The following is a 24896-nucleotide window of genomic DNA, read 5'->3' on the forward strand; positions in this document are numbered from 1 at the left end:
CTCATAACTCAGGGCAGGGAGCATTACAATAACAATTACAGCTCTGACACCGGCCTTTGTAATTCATTGGCTAAAGCTCCCTGTCACCGACTGAAATAATGACAGCTCTCCTACTTCCTCCAACATCAGAGGACGAAAATTACACTTCTTGAAAACATGAACATTGAATCTCCCTAAAATGGCTGCTGGTGTTATGAAGTTCATAGAAGTCCTGGATGCATCAGTGAATTTCTCAGAAAGTCATTTAAAAAGGAAAGGTTTCCCTCAAAAATAGACAATTTTGCCCAGTTTGATGTTTTTAGAGAATAATTTTAGAGGATGGTGATACCGATGTGCTATGCACCTATACTTATTCATCATAATTACAGTTAAAATACGATCTGCATTTATTTGTACTAATAAAAGGCAGATCTAGGGGGGCAGGACCCCAAGGCACCCACTATATACCACTTAAAGAAATGTAGGCACTTATTCTGGATGACAAAACTAGGTCATAGGTAGAGCAAAAACATTCAGGCCCCATGAGACTATGCGGAAATGGACGCTTCATTTTCCACCAGGTGAAGATCAATTCATGATGCATGAGGCACTAGGCGGCAAGCCTAAGAAAAAGGTTCAAGAGGCGACATCTGGATCAGTCGCTTAGATCCATCACGACATCATGGCTCGTGCTGTAAACGGATGCCAGACGTCAATGTGAACGCAGCCTCAATTCTTACCACAGAATCAAATCTCCATGGCCGGAGGTCATCAATGTCCAGTGCTTCACACACACGATATCAATGTAATATATCAGAGGAAGTCTGCAAAGGAAAATCTCCCCCGACATTACAGCTTTATCGCTCAGAGAGCCGGAAACTGCTATACATTCATTTCCCAAACTCCTTTGTTAAAAAAATCCTCCTCCACATTTCTTGAGTTTCCGCTGAATTCATAGCGATGTCTCGAGATCTGTTGCCACCAATACACCCATCATTAGATTGTGGAGTGGACTTCGGTTGTGTACTGGTTAAGGAATCCATTTCAGTACTCATTGAGTAGGTCAGACTATACATAGTGATGCAATATTACAGAACTTAAAGGGGTTGTCCACTTTCACGTTTTATGAAAGCTTTTGTGCACTTCCCATCGATATAAATGTCCATGGTCACAGGTGCACGGCTCATTACATCACACAGCTCCGATTACTCTGATACTAACGAGCTGTGCACCAGTAATAATTATAAAATAATTATTATTATTTATATAGCGCCTACAGATCACACAGCGCTGCACAGAGCTTGCCAAATTGGTGCGACTGTGGAAAGATTTCTAACCACTGGAAGTAGACATAAAAGCTTAATTTAACATGCAGGCCCCATAAGTATGAACACTGTTTTTCTCCATGTGCTACCCAGATAGCAGATGGGCACATTCATTTCTATGTGCTCATACTTGTAGCTTTGGTTTCCCTGGACCTTGTGTGTGACCCGACTACTCAGGGTGCAGGACTCGGGTCCTCTTCTTGCCCCAGTTTACAGTTCGGGGAGTTTTCTATTTGTATTACCTCATACATTGACACACGGGCCACAAACCAGTAAGCACAAATCCATCGCTTGTGGACCGAAAACTTACTTGTTTTCATACAGTAGTTTGTGAAAAGTATGAATGGACCCAGAATGTTCTATAAGGTTTTCTGTCTCATTTCTATATTTCGTTTTTCTGTCCAACAAATCCTTCTTACACATACGCCCCAGGGAGAAGCACTCGGGCATCGCACTAGTCTTGGCACAGACACCAGAGTCCCTTTCAGGGGGCACCGAAAGAAATGAAAGGATCCGGTGACAGGAAAGAGATGAGCTGCGAATACCAAGTATATAATGTACATGAATATTAATGGTTTTCTTCCATCACTTCACCTTTGTGTCACTAAAATATTATCTCCATTCAGCAAGCGTGAGAAAGATGAGAGCTGTGGGCTGCCGTCTGGCTGGGAGATCAGCCGGCCACTGCTGAATGGACATTGTACTGCAGGGGAAGCGGACAAGGGAATAGAGACGTACCAGAGGACGAGGCGGCCAATCACCCTCCCCTCCTCCCGAAAACTCTGCCGGGGAACAATAGCTCATTACATGGTCCGATAAAAAGAAAAAAAAAAATCAGATTAAAGAGTCAGGAAACCACAGCGCCATTTCCCAGGGCCCCAGAAAGGTCTGTTCTATACAGAAAGGAGGATAGCAAGAGACTGATCATGGAAACATTTTTTAGGTTGTGGAAAATATTTTGAAGCAACAGAACAACTTGATAGAAGATAAACTTACAGGTTGTCCATGACTGTTTGGGGGTTGTGTGCATCTACTATATGGCTATTACAGATACAGACGGCAGAGAGCCGAACGTGCAACTGCGGCCCTTTTGTATCCATCAGTGAGGACACACAATGGGAGGGAAGCCATGTAGTTTGGGTGAAAAAGCAAGGAAGCTGCACCAAACAGACCGAAGATAATAGGGGAGAGAACTTTATTGTATTCCAGGATTGTAGCAAGACTTGGAGCACTCTGCACTGGTATGTGATCTCTACAACTGTACTGCTGCAAAGCTGCTTCCCCTGAGTATCTGCTACAATAGAGAGAAGAGATACTGTTGCGTTCAGTGAAAAGATCTCAAACACCACTGCACCTCAGTGCTCCAAGTCCAGCTACAATACTGGAATATGAATGCATTTCTCAAAGTACTGCTGCTAACAAAACACACACAAATATTATATAAAAAGGAACAGGACTTGGCTACCCTATTATCTAATCAGCTCATTAAATGGGTAAGAGACTATTAAGATGGGGAGGGAAGAAAAATTCTTAAAAACCGAGATAAACTTGGCCTGAAGATGACCAACGCCTTCAGTGGACAAGTTTACAGTTCTGTCGCTTCATGCGGTTTCTGTTATGACAGGATGTTAGGTGTGAACAGAACCATAAGTTAGTGGGGAAGATTCTACATGTATATTTTATTAGCCAACATCACAGAACATAGATAGTAAGGTGAAGAAAGGAGATACAATTACTAGAATTATTAAGTTGCATTTTAACTAGTATGTTCAAGTCTTCAACAAAGACAGGACAAAGACAGGACAGGAGGAGCAATCAGTGCGGGTGCCTGCCAGGCAGCGGGCATGGTGCCCAGCATGTAACAGACTTTATGGGCAACTCCACCCAGTGCGAACAACTCCACAATTGTTTTGTTATTTTACAGAAAACCATATCCAGCGAAACCTTTCCATGAGATCCTCTCCATGAGAAGACCACCTCCTTATCCAGACTAGACTACTTTGAGAAGACCAGTTTTCAGTATAGACGGTCCCCGGGTTACGTAGGGTTAAGATAGGGTCCATAGGTTTGTTCTTAAGTTGAATTTGTATGCAAGTCGGAACTGTACATTTTATAAATGTAGTTCCAAACAAAAAAAAAATAAAATTTTGCCCCAGTGACAACCCGATTTTCACAATTGTAGCTGAAATGGGACCAAAGATAATCAATAAAGCTTCATTACAGACACCTTACAGCTGATCACTGCAGTCTGGGACTATAGTAAAGCATTCAGAAATAATAATATAATAATAATTCTTTATTTATATAGCGCACACAGATTACGCAGCGCTGCACAGTGCATGTCAAATTGGTCCCTGTCCCCATGGGGCTCACAATCTAAACAACCTAACAGTATGTTTTGAAGTGTGGGAGGAAACCGGAGTACCCGGAGGAAACCCACGCAAACACGGAGAGAACATACAAACTCTTTGCAGATGTTGACCTGAATGGGATTCGAACCCAGGACCCCAGCGCTGCAAGGCAGAAGTAATACTCACTCAGCAGCTTCACCAGAGGTCACAGTGGGCAGAGGGGTCCATCTGTAACTAGGGGTAGTCTGTAAGTTGGGTGTACTTAAGTAGGGGACCGCCTGTACAAGTTTGGATGTCTATTTTTTGGACCCCCATTCTTGTATTTAAGTTATCGGGGGCCAATCTATACTTTGTTGATTGTTATTAGTAGAACAATCATCAGATTGATGCTCTCAAACGTCAATATTTTCTCAAAGTATTAAAAACCTCTGTGGATCTCCGATGACTGCCATAAAGCAGGGCGATCTTTAAAAAGATGGCATTATAAATAAAAGGGCCGCCCATCATCAACACATCGGAGTGACAGCCAGGCCAGGCCTGATTTATAGCAGACAGTCTACAAGTGCTGCGGATTCCTATCCAGCGTCAGCAAACCGTCCGTCTGAGCACAGACTGTAAATATATTATTTCTTCTGACCCTCAAGGCTCCTAATAAACTTCAAGAGCGCAAAGAGGTATAAAAAGACGCGCAGTATTTAAAGGTCCCACAAGGTGACACATTGGAGAGCATTACCAGGGACACCCAGCAAGAATGTCCCAGGAATCTGCCCTCGCTGGAAAGCCTTTTCTGGTCCTCTGACCTCTCCTGTATCCAACCAGTACCAGACTATCTAAACCTGTCTGTGCGCTCCAGGCCGGTGGTCTGCTGGGTGAGCAGCATGCCGAGGTCGTAAAGTGATATTCAATACTCAGTCACGAGCAGCAGACACTTTTTTGTGGATTTGGATTTGCAACTATAGTGTTGGCAAAGATCTGAACTTAAAAAAAAAAAAAAGTGTATAAAAATAAAAATACAAGTCTGTCCGAACACAACATAAGATCATATTTATAAAAAGCAGCAGGTAACATAAAGGTTCATACACACAGGGTTATTACAGCACATTAATACCAGCACTAGAAGTCAAAAGCAGGAGATAAACCATTGGAGCACCACGAGGTACATAGTGCCGTCCATTGGCTTCATCATAATTATGCAGGAGATAAACCACCAGCTTATCTCTTTCGAACTAACGAGAACACATGCATGCTCAGCCAATAGAAATGATGTGTCCTCCTCCCGTCTGTTATCCAGCAAACACCAGATACCAAGCTCCCGGCTTGGACTTTATATATAAGATGGCGGCTGATGGTTGGTTCAAGCAGAATTTTTATTAAAATTATTTTGCTCTGTCCCCTTATAAAGACTGGCTGGGCCATTCTACAAGCTCTTATACCTCCTGTGTCACCCCTCATCCTCAGACTGTAAGCTCTTGCGTCACCCCCTCATCCTCATAGACTGTAAGCTCTTGCGTCACCCCCTCATCCTCATAGACCAGTGATGGCGAACCTTTTAGAGATCGAGTGCCCAAACTACAACAAAGACCCGCTTATTTATTGCAAAGTGCCAACACAGAAATGTAATTTGTGATTTATACTCCCTTCTCTGTCACAGCTTTCATTGATACCAGCACCTGAGGACACCAATAAAGCTGAAAATAGTCCCAGGTAGAGCTGTCACTTTAAAATACCTCTGTGCACAGCAAGTCCTGGGCTGTCTGGGACTGCAGGAAGATACCTGGACTCATCTCTGGTGATGGCCTGAGTGCCCACAGAAAGGGCTCTGGGTGCCACCTCTGGCACCAGTGCCATAGGTTAGCCATCACTGTCATAGACTGTAAGCTCGTGTCACCCTCTCATCCCCATAGACTGTAAGCTCGTGTCACCCCCTCATCCTCATAGACTGTAAGCTCTTGAGTCCCCCCTCGTTCTCAGACTGTAAGCTCTTGTGTCACCCCCTCATCCTCAGACTGTAAGGTCTTGTCTCACCCCCTCAGCCTCATAGACTGTAAGCTCTTGTGTCATCCCATCATCCTCATAGACTGTAAGCTCTTGTGTCACCCCCTCATCCTCATAGACTGTAAGCTCTTGTGTCATCCCATCATCCTCATAGACTGTAAGCTCTTGTGTCATCCCATCATCCTCATAGACTGTAAGCTCTTGTGTCACCCCCTCATCCTCAGACTGTAAGCTCTTGTGTCATCCCATCATCCTCATAGACTGTAAGCTCTTGTGTCACCCCCTCATCCTCAGACTGTAAGCTCTTGTGTCACCCCCTCATCCTCAGACTGTAAGCTCTTGTGTCACCCCCTCATCCTCATAGACTGTAAGCTCTTGTGTCATCCCATCATCCTCATAGACTGTAAGCTCTTGTGTCATCCCATCATCCTCATAGACTGTAAGCTCTTGTGTCACCCCCTCATCCTCAGACTGTAAGCTCTTGTGTCATCCCATCATCCTCATAGACTGTAAGCTCTTGTGTCACCCCCTCATCCTCAGACTGTAAGCTCTTGTGTCACCCCCTCATCCTCAGACTGTAAGCACTTGTGCACAGAGCCCTCACTCCCATTGTTGCATATGACTATTTGTACTGTGTAATGTAATATTATATTTGTATATGTCCCCTATGATTTGTAAAGTGCTACGGAATATGATAGTGCTATATAAATAAAAATTATTAATGTTGTACTAGACATTCTCTTCATCTGAAAATATGGGGAGAAATATACTTAATTCAGCTGAAAATCCTTATATACAGAACATTGTATTACAGATTGTTTTATAGTATCCTCTGCTCCTGTGCAGATGTGGATTTTCAAGTTAAATGCCTTAAAATTAAAAATACCAAGCACCTATGACTGTTTTATTAATACAGTGTTAATATAGTTTTAGGTTGTGCCTTAACTGCACTATTGAATTCATCCAAACTGCAGACTGGGAGAAGAAGAAAATGTCCTTATATGAGGTTTTCCTATTACTATTCTGATGCCATAGGTCACAGGTTACATTCTGTAAATTGAAATAAACAATAACAAAAAAAAATCATGTTCTCTAAGGTGGGACAACGAACTAAATGGTAAATGTTGCCGTCTGTGTACAACTCGCTATAAAACCTAGCAAAGTCTTAGCAGATCCAGAAACACCCAGACAGTGATGATATCCTTATATATACAGTAAGCTCATAAAAGCATCAGCTGGTCCTTATTGTGGAGGGAGGCGGAAGAAGAACAATACGAGCATTCCACAGCGACTAGGTTATGGCTTCCGCCTCACTCATCACTCCACCCTATAGTATAGCTTCCTACCAAGAATTCAAAAATGGAACAAAAAAGTTAAATATTGAATGTACCTGCTGAAGTCTTCTTCCAATGGGTCGTTATAGAAAGTTAAAATCGAACAGATATATTGGACAGATACAATAGGATCCACATGAATCCTGATCACTATAATTGGGGGTCAGGTTTCCACTTTAGCGTTCATCCTTTAACCTAAACAAATAGTTCCCCCCAAAACTTTGTATTAAAAGTACAGAAACTCTAGGTGTAGGTTGTGTTCACATTGTTGTCAATGTATTCACTTTACACAACAGGATGAAATGGGTTCCCTTATAACAGTGGTGGCAAACCTATGGCACTGGTGCCAGAGATGGCACTCGGAGGCCTCTCTGTGGGCACACAGGCTGTCTCCCTGGCACAGAGTTTGCCAGACATGGCATCTCCCTGCAGTCTCAGGCAGTCCAAGTAGTGCCCTGATATTTTAAAGTGACCCATCCTGTGCTGCTTTGTCCTGTCCAAAGAGTTAAAAGGTGTGGACAGGGTCGGATTGGAGCTCAAAGATTCTGGTAGCAATAAGTTTGTTACTGCCTAAATTGCCGTGTTGGCACTTTGGGAAAAGCTAGTGTTTTTTGGGTCTCATTTTGGGCACTCAATCTCTAAAAGGTTTGCCATCACTGCCTTATAAGCTATAGCAGTGATGGCTAACCTATGGCACTGGTGCCAGAGGTGGCACTCAGAGCCCTCTCTGTGGGCACTCAGGCCATCACCAGAGATGACTCCTGGTATCTTCCTGCAGTCCCAGACAGCCCAGGACTTGCTGTGCACAGAGCTATTTTAAAGTGACAGCTCTACCTGGGGCTATTTTCTGCTTTATTGGTGTCCTCAGGGTGCTGGTATCAATGAAAACTGTGACAGAGAAGGGAGTATAAATCACAAATTACATTTCTGTGTTGGCACTTTGCGATAAATAAGTGGGTCTTTGTTGAAGTTTGAGCACTCAGTCTCTAAAAGGTTTGCCATCACTGAGCTATAGTATAGCTATACGATATTACAATACACACAATCCTGTCATGCATTGCCACCTAGTGGTCACCTAGTAAAACAACCATCTACCGATGAGAACGCCGTACCACCGTAAAATGAAGTACGTATACAGGACTGGTAGCGCTTCCAGAATCAGAAATGGCTTTCATAAATGGGGTTTTTAAAAACGACTTCTCCTGTCCATGTCTGTTGTAGGAAATCATTTTGGACAATCTTTCCTTTAAAAAAATTTTTTTAAAAACCCTCGACTTATTATTTCATAGAAATAAAAATTCAATAAAAACAGTCAGACAAGGAGATGTGTCAGGACCTCTAGAATAGTAATTTTAACTGAAATTCAAAGATCATAACTTTCCTTTCTAAGAGGTGAAAGGTTTATGGCGGCTTTCACCAACTTATTTTTGTATGACAATTTGGAAGAAGAGGAATGACAGGCTTCAGCAATCCTTTCCCCTACTCTGCAGGGCTAGACACCCTATGGGGGGCTGGAATTTCCCTCCATTATTGCTCTAAAGCCAGACCAAAGTGGAAAGAGACAGCCAGCATTCCTCATAGACATCTGCACAGCCGTCTCCATAGGAGTCTAGGAAGACAGACGTAAAGACAACAAAAAAAGTGAGAGTGCCGAGCTGTCTCCACCATCTTCCACCTCCGAAATGAGCCTGGCATGGAACAACCTATTAACCTTTACACACTACCAAAATACAAAAATGTATGCTTGGTAATTCATATAATAACATGTTCTGCCTGTGTGGACCCCGAAGGTAGGTGCACATGTGGTGTAATGGCTGCAGCAATCACCAGTTTCAGGTGCATATCATACAGCGATTATACCGATCCGCCGCAAAGAGTGACCCGTCACATATGTGATGTGGATCCTTAATCAGAGACGGAAAGGTCTTTCCGCTACAAGATTTTTGCTGTGAGGTTCGTCATAAAATCGCAACCTTTCAGACAAAAAAAAAAAAAAAGCTTTTGCACCAGTTTCTTGTTGGCCCTTTTTGTATATTATTTTTACTGTGCACTCAAAATGCCACCTCCCCTTTAATTTTTTGGGTTCATGCAATTACGGGGATACCAAATTTATATATCTTTTTATTTTATTTAAAATTAAAACCTTTTCTAGGAAAAAAAAAAAAAAAAAGTCTTAGAATTCTAAGAATTCTTAGTTTTGCCATATTATGATGCTTATAACTTATTTCCCAACTTTGGCATATGGAGCTTAGGAAGGTTATTTTTTGCACGACGTGATTACGCTTACATTCATACCATTTGCGGTACGGTACGACCCTTGGAATTTTAGGAAGTTGCAAAATGACCAAAAAGTAGCGTTTTGGACATTTGGTGCCATTTTCCGTTATATGTTACACCGCCAGGGAATAACCATTATTAAATATAAATAGATGATATGTAAAGAGTTTACACTGGTGATCAGTGTGGATCACAACGTGTGGATAGGGGGTAACAATCAGTACGGTGGCTCAGTGGTTAGCACTACAGCCTTGCAGCCCTGGGGACCAGGGTTCAAGTCCCAGGGTCAACATTTGCAGAGAAATTATTATTATTATTATTATTGTTCAGCCTGTGAGCCTTCTCCATACACCCCTTTCTTGACCAAACATAGCATTACGTTGGTTTGTGTCAAGGGGTTAAGCTGTAAAAACAGAGGGGAAAAAAAAAAAACCACTATGTGATAAATCTCTACAATATTAGGACCGGCAAAATATACAGGTTGGTACATCCTGAAAAAGAAAGCACAGGTGAACTGATCAGTGTAAACAGACCGGGAGGCCCATGGAAGACAACAGTGGTAGATGATCACACAATTATTTCCATGGAGAAGAAAAACCCTTTCGCAACAAACAAGTGGCCAGCACTCTCTAGGATGAAAACCAAGTTATCCATGTCCAAATCTACCACAAAAGAGAATACTGCACGACAGAGGGGTCACTGCACGGTGCGGACCACTCCTATGCCGCAAGATCGGAGGCTAGATCGGACCTTGCTAACAAAAAAAATCTTAAAAAAGCCTGACGAAGAGTTCTGACGACCATTCTCTACTAGAATGATGGAAATAGTAAAAGTATGGTGAAGGTGTGGTAGAGCTCATGATCCAGACCATAGCACATCATGTATGATATACGGCGGAGGTAGTGTGATGGATTGGGCACGGCTGCCAATGGCGCTGGGTCACTGGTGCTTGCTGATGATGTAAAACAAGACAGAAGCAGCCGGATGAATTCCATAGTATTCAGAGACCTAAAAGGGGGAGAAGTGCCCCCCCCCCAACCCTCGCAGATACAAGTTCTAATGTTTCTGGAGCTTGTGCCATTGTCCCAGGAGCACCAGACTTTCCATGCAGCGGGTAGAGAGCAAGTAGTTCACTTAGACCATTTTTCTTTTGGTCTAGCCACCAACACTTTAGAGCAGCTGGAAAATGTTGTATCGATTCACTATCTGAGTTTTTTTTTATTCAAACATTTTTATTAGTTTTACAGAATTTTCAAACCATAAACAAAATATTAGCAGTGACAAGCATACATTTATGTTCAATTTGCATCACATCCATTGATACCTTTAACATATCAAGTACCATAAGTACTTGGAGAACAGAAGGACTCGTGCCTCACTTAGGATAGCGACCTCTCCTCGAGAGAAAGGGGTCCCATTTGTACCTGAATATATGATAAATATTATAATTTTCTTGTTTTGTCATGTCACAATTTAATGCAATAAACATAATGAACACAAAACACTTAAAGGCCCACTTCCCACCATTACGTCGTCTCCATTGACCCCCACCCCCCTGCCCCAGAGAACCCATCCTAACTTTAGGACTCCCCAATCTCTGAGGTTTTCCTGACTACCATGTATACTAGAGTATATTAGAAAGGTGTTACAAAACTTATGACTTCTTGTCTGCTGAAATGAGTCTCAAACACTTTCTACTTTGCCCCATTCTGATTGCGTCTCTTCGTGTCAATTCTATCTAGATTAAGTAATTCTTTTATTTGACCGATCAACTACTTTAGGGTAGGGAGTTGTAGATAGCAGCCAATGAGAAAAAAAATACATGTCTTCGCTGCTAATAAAATTACTGTCAGGAATCTCAAGTGCTGAGGAATCCTCCCATCCACCCCTTCCTCCTCTCCTTCTTCATCCTCCCATCCACCCCTTCCTCCTCTCCTTCTTCATCCTCCCATCCACCCCTTCCTCCTCTCCTTCTTCATCCTCCCATCCACCCCTTCCTCCTCTCCTTCTTCATCCTCCCATCCACCCCTTCCTCCTCTCCTTCTTCATCCTCCCATCCACCCCTTCCTCCTCTCCTTCTTCATCCTCCCATCCACCCCTTCCTCCTCTCCTTCTTCATCCTCCCATCCACCCCTTCCTCCTCTCCTTCTTCATCCTCCCATCCACCCCTTCCTCCTCTCCTTCTTCATCCTCCCATCCACCCCTTCCTCCTCTCCTTCTTCATCCTCCCATCCACCCCTTCCTCCTCTCCTTCTTCATCCTCCCATCCACCCCTTCCTCCTCTCCTTCTTCATCCTCCCATCCACCCCTTCCTCCTCTCCTTCTTCATCCTCCCATCCACCCCTTCCTCCTCTCCTTCTTCATCCTCCCATCCACCCCTTCCTCCTCTCCTTCTTCATCCTCCCATCCACCCCTTCCTCCTCTCCTTCTTCATCCTCCCATCCACCCCTTCCTCCTCTCCTTCTTCATCCTCCCATCCACCCCTTCCTCCTCTCCTTCTTCATCCTCCCATCCACCCCTTCCTCCTCTCCTTCTTCATCCTCCCATCCACCCCTTCCTCCTCTCCTTCTTCATCCTCCCATCCACCCCTTCCTCCTCTCCTTCTTCATCCTCCCATCCACCCCTTCCTCCTCTCCTTCTTCATCCTCCCATCCACCCCTTCCTCCTCTCCTTCTTCATCCTCCCATCCACCCCTTCCTCCTCTCCTTCTTCATCCTCCCATCCACCCCTTCCTCCTCTCCTTCTTCATCCTCCCATCCACCCCTTCCTCCTCTCCTCCTTCATCCTCCCATCCACCCCTTCCTCCTCTCCTCCTTCATCCTCCCCTCCACCCCTTCCTCCTCTCCTCCTTCATCCTCCCCTCCACCCCTTCCTCCTCTCCTCCTTCATCCTCCCCTCCACCCCTTCCTCCTCTCCTTCTTCATCCTCCCCTCCACCCCTTCCTCCTCTCCTTCTTCATCCTCCCCTCCACCCCTTCCTCCTCTCCTTCTTCATCCTCCCATCCACCCCTTCCTCCTCTCCTTCTTCATCCTCCCATCCACCCCTTCCTCCTCTCCTTCTTCATCCTCCCATCCACCCCTTCCTCCTCTCCTTCTTCATCCTCCCATCCACCCCTTCCTCCTCTCCTTCTTCATCCTCCCATCCACCCCTTCCTCCTCTCCTTCTTCATCCTCCCATCCACCCCTTCCTCCTCTCCTTCTTCATCCTCCCATCCACCCCTTCCTCCTCTCCTTCTTCATCCTCCCATCCACCCCTTCCTCCTCTCCTTCTTCATCCTCCCATCCACCCCTTCCTCCTCTCCTCCTTCATCCTCCCATCCACCCCTTCCTCCTCTCCTCCTTCATCCTCCCCTCCACCCCTTCCTCCTCTCCTCCTTCATCCTCCCCTCCACCCCTTCCTCCTCTCCTTCTTCATCCTCCCCTCCACCCCTTCCTCCTCTCCTTCTTCATCCTCCCATCCACCCCTTCCTCCTCTCCTTCTTCATCCTCCCATCCACCCCTTCCTCCTCTCCTTCTTCATCCTCCCATCCACCCCTTCCTCCTCTCCTTCTTCATCCTCCCATCCACCCCTTCCTCCTCTCCTTCTTCATCCTCCCATCCACCCCTTCCTCCTCTCCTTCTTCATCCTCCCCTACACTACCAACACGGTAAAATAGATATTCCTGAGTTTCTCCAGAGTTTTCACAACTCTGCTCGCCAATTACTTTTTAGGTCATCTTTAACCTCCATCTAAAAATCGCTGGACATGTGAACACACCCAGATCCCATGCCAAAAATCTGGGAGCCCTTCCCTGCATTTAAGGGTTTGTCGTCAATCTATTGGGATAGAAAGGGGATGGTGTTAAATTTAAGCCATATCATCATAACATCAGCCAGTGCATCAACTTAAAGTAAGTTTCCCTCCACCGTTCATTTATGACGACTTGTCGAACCATAGACCAAAATGACATTGGCAACATTCGGCATCTGATCGCCCACCCCATGAAGAGCTGCAGCGGAGCTCTACCTTATAAGTGTTGTCTCATTGTGGAATATAAAGCAGAGATGGAGTAGTACGTCAGTACTATAGAGAGGACATCTTTATCAGATAGCTCTTTCCTAATATACATTTTTTCACTGAGGTCTGGTCTGAACCCTTAAACCATTTTCCGGCTTCCCCCTCAGGTCTTTCGCATCCACTACCCCTTTTTAATACTCCTTTTTCTGTTTTAGAGTAACTATGTCGGCCAAACAAATTTTTGAGGTATGTATATACACACACACCTCAAAAATTTTACTTTTTTATTTTCTGTCCTTCAAACATATTTTTGCTTATTTTTTCCAATACTTTTGCATTGTATTTGGGACCCTACTGTACTTCTGCAGTGCTGGTAGTTTCAGCCACCTCAACGATCACGTGTAAATCGACCACTGGGATGAATGGAGGCAGCGGGCGTTTGTGAAGTTAAAATGAGTTTTAAAGTATCTGACAATAAAGAGAACACAGCAGTCAGATGAGCCGTGTGGTCTTTTGACTTCCTACCAAGCACACTGCTTGTAAAGTGGTTGTGCTGGGTATTGCAGTTCAGCTCTATTCACTTCTATGAGACTGAGTTACGCATAACAGGTAATAGTGTCACTTACCAGAGCAATGTGACACATTTGAGACAAACACCTCTCAAATTGGTCACCCATGGCAAGAATTGGTGATAGATAGAGATATACATATCTTTAACACCATACAACCGCCTTTAAGGGTAATAGCTAAGCTGACTGCCCAGTAAGAATAAAAACGTCCATTAGTGAACTGTAACATCCCTCCCATACTTATGTTACAAGTGCCCACCCCATCCTATCCCCTACATTCTGGAATCTTATCTCGTATGTTTTCCATACTGACCTCTCCCACATGTGTGATGCTGGAAACATTCTGCCTTCCTGCTGCGCTCCTTGAACCTCTTTCCAAAATACACTTACATTTTTTTTTTTTTTTTTTTAAGAAAACACACAATTTTGTTCCTTGTATTAACACTTTGCTAGGTTTGCTGTGTTCCTGGTTCATAATCTTGCCCATCTATTTGTGCTTCTTCAGGATCAGGCTGGATGCCACAAGTGGAAGCTCCACTAATTTGCTGAATGTGTGGCCAATGCAAGTCGCCAAGCTCAGCACACCAAGTAATAATAGGAGGAGTGTGAAGTTTAGTACCTTGTACATCTATTATACAAACCAAACAATAAGAGGTCTATATGGCCCACTAGAAGGGGCTGTAGTATCTACCATCTTTAAGTTATCCCCTATCCTGAGCAGCGAGACGCCCACCCATCATGAGAACAAGACCCCCAGAAACACAGGGAACATGTGTCCTATTGCTCCATTCAACAGTGTAGGAGTGTAAGAAATTGCTGAGCACAGCACTCTGGTATCTCCATTATTCTCTTTCACAGTCTTTGTCAGCATAGAATTGTGCTCAGCAATTCCTAAAACTTCCTTACTACGAGACCTGCATGTCCTGCTTCTGCAATCATTAGGGAGATCAGGTTCACTATTGTCCGGATCGCTGGTGGTCAGTTCTTGATGGTCACTGTTCAGCTTGTTATCTTCTATGCTGCAAAAAGGTGGTAACTGAAAGGGAACCTGTCATCAAGAACAGGCAGAATAAACCTTACTCACTTCACCCCCTGCCTACCTCCCATTGTGTATTTGTTAAAAAGAGCAGCGGCAGCATCTCCGCTCAAACCTGCCTCCGTAAAATCTTTCCCCAAACTTTTTCTGACTAGGCTGGCCACATCCACTGCTTTGTGGACCCCCCAAGCACCGCTGTGCTTGAAATGGTGAGGAGATCTGTAGTTTCCCCACACAGTGCTGACTGCCAAATAGCAGTCCGTCCACTCAGGCGAAAATTTGAAGAGAGTTGTGGCTTACTGGCAGCCCACAAGAAAACTTGACTCTTCCATTCTGAAGTTGACTCATCTATACTCATTTGCATATCTGAAAACCATCTGTAATTAAGGCACAGTGCCTCAGTGGCAGATCATTTTAGGCGATATGGGGAGGACTTTTAACCCTTTACTGGTATTACTGGTGTGAGGAGTAAAATTCTGGTGACAGGTCTTCTTTAAATAGTTGGCACAAACCCTTTAATTTTTATTATTTTACATTGCATTATCCTCAACAGTAGCTAATGACCACAGCATTGAAGCGGTTGAATAGATTGGTGGTTCCTCTGATCCTCACCTATAATCCAGGTGTGGGATTGTCACTACCACAGTCTGTGTAGGGCAATGTGTAAACAGAGGCGATCCCCATACAAAGCCGTCATAGAGGGGGACAGGGAGAATAGAAAAAGAGGCAGACACACGAAGCACCCTCGATACCATCCAAGCAGGTTTATCCCCAAAAAAATAAAGATTTTTTATCTGGCCTTTGAATACAAATTGATCTACAGCTAGAGGCATTTTTGTTCATTAAAGAGATCAACATGAATTATTAAATAAAATAATAAAGAATAACGAATACTGAATCTGCCTATTTGTACTCACATTCATGCATAAATCATGAAACGCTACACATCACAACATGCTGGGGGCTGAAGTTTCCACGCTGTGGTAAAGACACCTATAGACCTTGTATATACACACAGTACATTTGCACTCTCACTTATAAATGAGGGTATTCTCCAATAACAGTATTTATGGCACAAAGTAGACACTAGCACTGTCACACATACATATATCTTCAATTCGAAGTTTCAGCTGACATTTCTTATTCCCTCAGGGCTCTTTCACATTGGCGTTGGTGCCCAGCTTCAGTTGAGCATCCGTTGCGTTTTAATAATATTAACTAATTCCTTTATTGATATAGGGCACACAGATTTGGGGGACCACAAGTAAGCCGCACAAACAGCATCTAATTCATAGCCCCCATTATAATAAATAATAATAATTCCTTTATTTATATAGCGCACACAGATTACGCAGCGCTGCACAGATCTTGCCAAATCAGTCCCCAATGCGGCTCACAATCTAATCAACCTACCAGTATGTTTTGGAGTGTGGTAGGAAACCTGAGGACCTGGAGGAAACCCACACAAACTCTTTGCAGATGTTGACCCCGAGACTTGAACCCAGGTCCCCAGCGCTGCAAGGCTGTTATGCTAACCACTAAGCCACCGTGCAGTTTTGTCTCTGTTGTGTCGCCATTTTTTTCTCCCAGATGCCTCCATTTGGTCTCTGTGTCCGCAATAAAAGACCTGAAGCTTTAACATTGCTTTGAAAACATCACACCTAGTTCAGTAAAAAAAAAATAAAATAAAAAGAAACAGAGGTTTCATCAGTTTTTTTGCGGACCCATAGACTATTGCCTTCTGTGATCTATTTTTTTCACTGATGCAGAAAAGGTTTCATCATTTTCTCCACGGACAATGGATCAGTGAAAATACAAGCCAATGTGAAAACACCCATTTTAAACAATATCTTTCAGAGGCATGAAAAACGGACATGAAAAACAACGCCAATGTGAAAGAGCTTTTACTTAGACTCCATAATTGAGCTGACGAGGTTTGACGCCACAGTAAAAAAAGCTTCCTGTCCCATAACCAGTAATATTGATACATGTTATCTGTGTGACCCTTAGGAGATGATTCTTGTTGTACCAGTAGAACTGGAAATTTTTGAGGAACCATTAACATCAAGTAGTGACAACATACTAAGCGCCCATCGCCTGCGGACAGCCGCCGCCTTCCTGCTGTGCGGTCGCATTAGTCACTAATTGAACTTGTAACTACAAATCTTACTTGTCACCATATAAAGAACACATGACCTTACAGCTCTGCAATCATTGGGTCACCTACAAGTGGTACTAGGCAGATAGCGTTCCAAAATATGCAAGTCTCAAAAGTAACAATTATCTCCATGATGATTATATATCCTTCCTTTTTCAGTCAGTATGTTTGGGACACCTAAAACCCTCCATGCGGCTTATTATCTTACCTGTGTCAGTGGCCAGAGTCCACATATTCGATGTGGTAAAGGTGTCAGGGGACCAGTGACTAGAGGGTCCCTGATGCTCAAGTGCAGTGAAGTGAGAAGTTTGGACCCCGCATTCACTATGCATAGGGAACACACGCAGGTGCGGACTCAAATCACTTGCTCGCCACCTCTACTACCTGAAATCTCACGCTATCGACACCGGCAAGTTAAAAAGGTTTGGGACCACGAGCCTCATTAGCCTCAATGCATGCAAATGGTTTAGGGTCCCAAACCTACTAACAGTTTCCCTTTATTGTGTATATAGGTTCTTCAATTCACACACTTTCATAAATTTCTATGCAACTTTAAAGCCTCCTGGTATTCCAGCACTTGATTAAATGTTATATACATGCAGTTGTTGTGTCAAACCTTTTACCACTTGTTTAGTTTCCATGGCTAGATCCATCAATTTGCGAGATTTGCCGCTTGTCTGACCATCCGGCATTACGTACGGCTTGCGCGGCCGATACCGGACATCAAGTCCGCTCTTCTCTTGGTACATTGCTAAATGGAACCTCCCCAGACTGATGCACAAGACACAAATCATGAAACTACTCCCAGGTTTCTCACAATGGCCCGAACGTACGAATGTATATGATGGCAGCAGATATTTTAAAAGGGAATTTGTCAGAAGTTCTGGCCATACAAACTTGCAGACAGGGTCAGGTATTGGTCCTGAAGATCTGTGTAACCATAGCCGCAGGACTGTGAAAAGTGCATTTATGTCCAAGGAATGTAGCTGGACTTTGAGCACTCTGGTGCACAATATCTCTTGCCCCTCTACTCTGAGTAAGAGCAGTTTCTCTTTAAATACTATAACAAAGGGGAGGATTTGTGCCGTGTTTAGTGAAGAGATCTCACACACAAGTGCACTGTAGTGCTCAGAGACCAGCTTGAACATAAATGCATTTTTCACAGTACTGCTGCTACTAAGAGCAGAGACAAAGGTATGGTCACACAGATCTCAGGGCCAATACTCAACACTGTCTACAGCTTGGAATGGTCAAAATGACTTGTAGACTCTGGGTCCAAAGGGAAAGGTCATCAACAGAAATCAGTAGTGTGAGACATAGTCTATGCTGGGAAGAGTAAGAAAGTTTGGCACTAGAGTAGAGAAGCCAAACTGTGTCGCATTTTAGTGCTTTTAAGCCAGGATCAGGTTTTGGCCACCATGGTAAATCAGGCTCTATACATTAATCATGGTATACATCATACATACCCAAATGTACGGTTCAGTACTTTAAATAGCAATAACAATAGCAATAACCATCCAGCAGATATGTGGCAGGAAAGTTGGCGTCTGTTCCATCTGAATAGTAAAAACATCCCAAGCCATAGGACCTTCTGCCATTTAAGGCACCGTAATAGTATATCACAAGCTCTCCCAAAATATCTTGCTATGCATTTGTAAACTATACCATGCACTTCATGTGATGTGGATGTAATGTAGCGATGAAGGTAAAGTATGTCCATGCCCACTACATACCACATAGCAATGAGTTATACCTACCAGCATCCTACACAAATCCATACGTACAGATGGTGGATGTCCGCCTTCCCTTCTACTCAAGAGACTCCTCTACTGATCTCCTATAAGTGATATAACCCGAGATTTCCCCGACTAGATTATAACACTCTAAAAATATCTTCCTCTCACTGGAGCTGAAGACAGATGATCTGGAGAGACACCACAGACATCAAGCTCTTGTTAGGAGTCTCTTAAATAATTAGAAATAGGACTTTTGTATAGGTGACCAAAAATATATCATTAAAGGGCATCTACCACCAGGTTGAGCCCCTCAGGATCATTTGCATACAGTTCTTCATCCTGGTGGTAGATGCCTTTTAACTTAAAGTGACACCATGATCAAACAATAAAGCTTTAAAAGGGATTTCCAAGATATAAAAAAGGAAGCCATGTATTTTAACCTCTGGACAACCCCTTTAAGTCTTCAGAGGCTGCAGTTCCTGTGGTCCGGTCCGGGGGTTCGGCACACATGAATGAATGTTATGTGACAGACAAACTAAGATGTCCCATGTCAGAGGGACCTGTAGTCCAGACCCATAGAGAGGTGACTGTAGAGCAGTGATGGCTAACCTATGGCACTGGTGCCAGAGGTGGCACTCGGAGCCCTTTCTGTGGGCACTCAGGCCATCACCAGAGAGGACTCCAGGTATCTTCCTGCAGTTCCAGACAGCCCAGGTCTTGCTGTGCACAGAGCTATTTTAAAGTGACAGCTCTACCTGGGACTACTTTCTGCTTTATTGGCGTCCTCAGGTGCTGGTATCAATGAAAACTGTGACAGAGAAGGGAGTATAAATCACAAATTACATTTCTGTGTTGGCACTTTGTGATAAATAAGCGGGGCTTTGTTGTAGTTTTGGCACTCAGTCTCTTAAAGGTTCGCCATCACTGCTGTAGGGGATGTTATGCTTGTTTGGAAGACCCTTCAATGCTTCTGTCATCTTCTTGACCTTACACTATGAGGCAGATTTATCAGGGCTCTGAAATAAGTGCAATTGCTGGCATATGAGCAGAAACTCTATTTCGACCCTTACGCCACAACCTCGCCAAGTGTGTGTGTGAAGAGGTGTGCCCGGCGGCAGAGTGCTATGGGGCATTCCTGCCCTGTGCACTACCTATAGCATGCGCCAAGAACTGGCCAGACCCGCAGTGACCTGCACCGACTAAATGATCATACACTGGCACATGATGCACCAGCATACGATGCCACTCCTCCCCCCATACTTATTTTTCAGACTTTTTTTTGCAAAGAAAATCAAAAATACATGAAATTACAACATTCCAAACCCTCAATACACAATAATAAAATAGATTTTTGGCAGTACCCTCTATATGTTCCGCGTTACTCTTGGATACCTGAAGTGGATTGTCCTTTCAAAATCTTTATGTGACATAACAGGATGTACATTTTCTGCGGCATCTGCACATGCCCCAAGGATATGATCCCGACAGGATTCTGCATCAGTAATTTAACCCCTGGAATGCAATCAACAGATCAACTCTCCAATACATAGTAAACATAACACCTTATAATAAAAAAAATCACAATAAAAATAAACCTGAGTATCTCATCCATGGAAACTAGAAAGCAAATGCCGGCCGAATTTAAAACCTGAAATGTGAGCTTGTACTTTCACACTGGAGGAAAGATGCAACAGCAATCCCTAATCCGAGAGATCAAGTTCTGTCTGCTGAACGCGGAATGTCCGGTTCATGATGTCACTCCGAGGAGGGAATGCCAACCCTCTCAGCAAGTGCACGCAAAGTATGGCCATGTGTCACAACAGTAACATTACCTGCAGAAAGGGCACCGCAAGCTCCATGTATTCTGCACTGGATCATGTACAAAATCTAGGGGCTCATATACGTGGCTGCATTACAGCTCCATAAAGGAGAAGCTTCAGAAATCTATCAACTCAGGGACTTCCATAAGGAAAAATAAAAAAATAATCCCCTGTAATCTGTTTAATGGCGTTCCAGTTCGCACCAACGTACAGAGCAGCAGGTGTCCTGCCACTCAATTTAATAGTATGAAAGCTTCAGAAATTGCTGAACTCAGCGCTCAATTCTCCGGATCGCTGGGGTTCTGTTCTGGTAATTAGCAGGGGTCCCAGCATTCAGACACGGCATGACATGCAAACTTAAAGGGGTATTCTCGCCTGGGCGTTCACATTCAGTTTCACTAATCTTCCATTTATAAACATTTCTTCAATTGGATGTTATTAAAAAAAATGTTCCTGTGTGAAGATAATTTCCCAGAAATGTAGTCATATAGTCCCTTAGAAACGAGATGGCTTCCTCGGTTACGACCACGTCACACTCTGGCAGCGGGGGCCAGACATGAGCTATTGAGTCCTGTCTGACCTCCTGGATTCAGCAATCATTACCACAGGACGGCTGTGGGTCATGTAGTAAATCCCGGACATTTCATATACAAAAACCTTTTGTTTCTTTGTGCAATCCCTCCAGCAGACGTGGCCGTATCCGAGGAAGCCATCTCGTTTCTAAGGGACAACATGGCTACATTTATGAGAAATTATCTTCACACAGGAACATATTTTTTAATAACATCTAATTGAAGAAATGTTTATATATGGCAGATTTATCAAACTGAATGTGAATGCCCAGACGGGAATACCCCTTTAAGCTTCTTTCACATGATAGTAGACTACACCCGGGATGGGAATCGGGTGCAGCATACATTCGCCGAGAGAGGTGGAGGGGCGAGTACTCCTCACCCCTCCCCATAGGAGCAAGTGCAACCGTTCAAACATCTAGCATACGGCCACCATATAAGTTTGTGTGAAAGGGGCCTTAGTTTGACCCCTCTAAACAAGGCAGATCCCTCTACACCTATAGAAGTCTAGTGACATAAGATAATAGTAGGTCTCTTCCGAAGCAAATAGACAACTATAAAGGTCACTGTTTCTAAGCCACTGCTTCTCATCAGCCAGCAATGGCAATCTCTATAAAGACACAAATCCCTTCCTGCCATAATGGTTTTCCTATGCACACAATAATGTTTCCTGTACAGAACGCAAGTACATTCACAGGAACAGGGGTCTGCATCTGCCCCAAGCATACAGAACTGTATAATTAAAGGGGATGACCACTTTTAGTAAACAATATTTGTGCATAATCCCTGTATCACTTCCTCACTGTATAAATCTGTACCCAGTCATGTGATGTCACACAGGTGCACGGCTCTGATTACTCTCTGATATAACGAGCTGTGCACCTGTGTGACATCTAGAAAACCATGAGTAATTGATACAGAAAGTTATTGGAAAATTGTGTAACTTTTCATTACACGTGTCCATCAAGTTCACAACTGCTCAGGCATTGCAGCAGTAAGACCCCAACAATTACAAATGTCTTTAGTGCTAAATATAATGTTATAGCATGACGATGGTTCAGTTAAAAAGTGCATGGAAGCACAATAAAGAGAGAAAAAAAAAAAAAAAAAAAAAAAGAACTTGGATGAATTTTCTCTAAGAAACACGTTTTTCTTACCACACAGTGTAAAGCTAGAATAGATTAAAAGAAAATCTTTAAAGTACAATACTGTAGATACCAAACATCTCCTGGGATGTTTCCAGCCCCCATGTAGGGTCAGGAAGTAATAAGCCAAGGAGAGCGAAATAGACCTCCCCAAACCCATGATATGGAGGTCACTGTTCTGCTGATTCCCCAAACAGCGCCTTGATCTCACACACATCCCGGCCCACCCCCACCCAACACCACTCCTGGGAGATCAGAGGCGCTTATAAAAATGCAGAATCAGGTGGTTGTGCATCTGGTTTTGATCAGCGTCTCATGAGGAGGAATTTAATCTCCTATGAAAAAAAGGCAGATTCTCCAGAAAAAGACAACCAGAAAGAATAATATCTCCCACCCCCAGATACTCACACCCTGCTGCTGGAATCTAAGGAACGCAAAAAGGTCCTTGGATGTATGTGGGAGACGGGACCCAGAAAGCGGCTAGGAGTCTGGAAACACATCTGGGCCTCCAGGCACAGAAACTAGGAAGACGAATAGTCTGAAAGGAGCTTAACCCATACTTAACTTGTTAAAAAAAATAAAATGGAACAGTTATTTTTGGCCATTATATGTAGACTTCATCTCTAAGGGTTCATGTACACGACAGCATTTGGGGGACAACAAGTAAGCCACACTAACGCCATATAAATAACAGCCCCCATTATAATAAACAATAATTCCCTTATATAGCGCACACAGATTACGCAGCGCTGCACAGAGCTTGCCAAATTGGTCCCTGTGCTCAATGGGGCTCACAATCCAATCAACCTACCAGTATGTTTTGGAGTGTGGGAGGAAACCAGAGGACCCAGAGGAAACCCAGGCAAATAGGGAGAGAACCTTACAAACTTTTTTCAGATGTTGACCCTGGGACATGAACCCTTTCCCCAGCGCTGCAAGGCTGTAATGCTAGCCACTTAGCCACTGTGCTACTGCATTGCTTTCTATTATGTACACCCACGGTGTGGGGAGTGCAAGCACTGTGTGCCAACAAGTTAGACTGCAGATTATAAGAGCATGTCCTATTCCTGCCAAGATCTGTGGAGCATGCAGTCATTTTCAATGTTTGCATCCCATGGTCGCGTGCAAGAAGTCTTATTCACCGTTGTCTCATAGCTGGCAGGTGGAGACTAGCTGCGAGGATGTGTCCCATGCAACAGTCCTAGAAATTGGTGGAGAATCTGCTACATAACTCTCTGTCAGAAGCATCAGAAAGATCATATAGGTAATCATACTGGGGGATCTAGAAAGTTACTATTAACACCAGTAGCTTCGGTCTTTGACTACCCCATCTAACAAATACTGTGACTTTCTTATATTAGTTATCCATTGCCTTCATTCCTTCTAAGAAATAGTACAGCAAGAGGCCTATATTCATATTTTTATAATATACAGGCAGTCCCCTGGTTATGTACAAGATAGGTTCTTTAAGTTAGCACTTTACCACTTTAAAAATGACACTTGCAACAACCCCACAAATGCCGTGTAACAGCTCAGGGTGAGCATATCTTGCAGAAACCGCTGTATTCCGTGTAAAACTGTTTTATTTGTTATATTCAAACCCCCCTTCGGCGCACCACCATATCGCTGTACGTAATATGTGCGCGATCGTCCGTGCGTACTAGGAGGTGCCAGGGAGCCGGTGAAGTCCCCGAGCTCTCGGGCACACTCGCGCCTGCGCAACATCAATGGCCGGCTTCGGATGGTCGCGCACAGTGATATGGTGGTGCGCCGAAGGGGGGTTTGAATATAACAAATAAAACAGTTTTACACGGAATACAGCGGTTTCTGCAAATAGTCAAGATATGCTCCGGCATCAGCTCACCCTGAGCTGTTGCAAGGTATTTGTGCCATTTTAAAGTGGTATTTTCATATCAGCAAATAATTGGTACCTTTTGTATGATGAAAAGTTCCAATATATACAATTTACTTTCTATATCAAATTCTCATGGTTTTAAGATCTCTGCTTGCTGTCATTCTATTAGTTTACCTCAAGTTGACAGGAATCAGTCCAGGTTTACGGTTCGTAGCTCTGATAACTCTCTGTGATACTACAGCTGATCATTGCAGCCTGGGACTATAGTAAAGCATCCAGACAGCTTCCGCAGAGGTGACAATTGCCAATGAGGTCTGTAACTAGGGGTCGTCCGTAAGTTGGGTGTCCCTAAAGTGAACCTGTCACTAGGGACCTCATTTTCACTAAAGACAGGTTACAGAAGCCCATCACACCAGCATTGCAAATATGTCTCTCTGCTTTCTCTAAGCATTTGCATTACAATATAATTGTGTGTTATAACTTACCTGGCTTCCTGACAGAATCCTCTATGTAGTCCCAGGGGTTGGGCTTTGGTTTGGATGCATTTCAAAAAACAACATGTGACTTGTCTGTGCTAGAGACCCCTCAGCTCTTAGGCCCCACCTTTGTACTTCTGTACAGCTCCTCCCTCTCCTACTGATGTCAGCTCACCAGGCTGCACAGGGTGGGCCAAGAGCTGAGGAGTCTTCAACACAGACAAGTCACATGCTGTTTTTTGAAATGCATCCAAACCAAACCCAACCCCTGG

General features: G+C 43.8%; 1 protein-coding gene across 1 annotated transcript in view; it reads right to left on the bottom strand.

Moving 5' to 3' along the window:
- Positions 1-24896, bottom strand: part of UACA (uveal autoantigen with coiled-coil domains and ankyrin repeats) — a 45626-nt gene that overhangs the window by 15808 nt on the left and 4922 nt on the right.

The sequence above is a fragment of the Engystomops pustulosus genome, chromosome 4 (genome assembly GCF_040894005.1).
Source record: "Engystomops pustulosus chromosome 4, aEngPut4.maternal, whole genome shotgun sequence".
Classification (NCBI taxonomy): domain Eukaryota; kingdom Metazoa; phylum Chordata; class Amphibia; order Anura; family Leptodactylidae; genus Engystomops; species Engystomops pustulosus.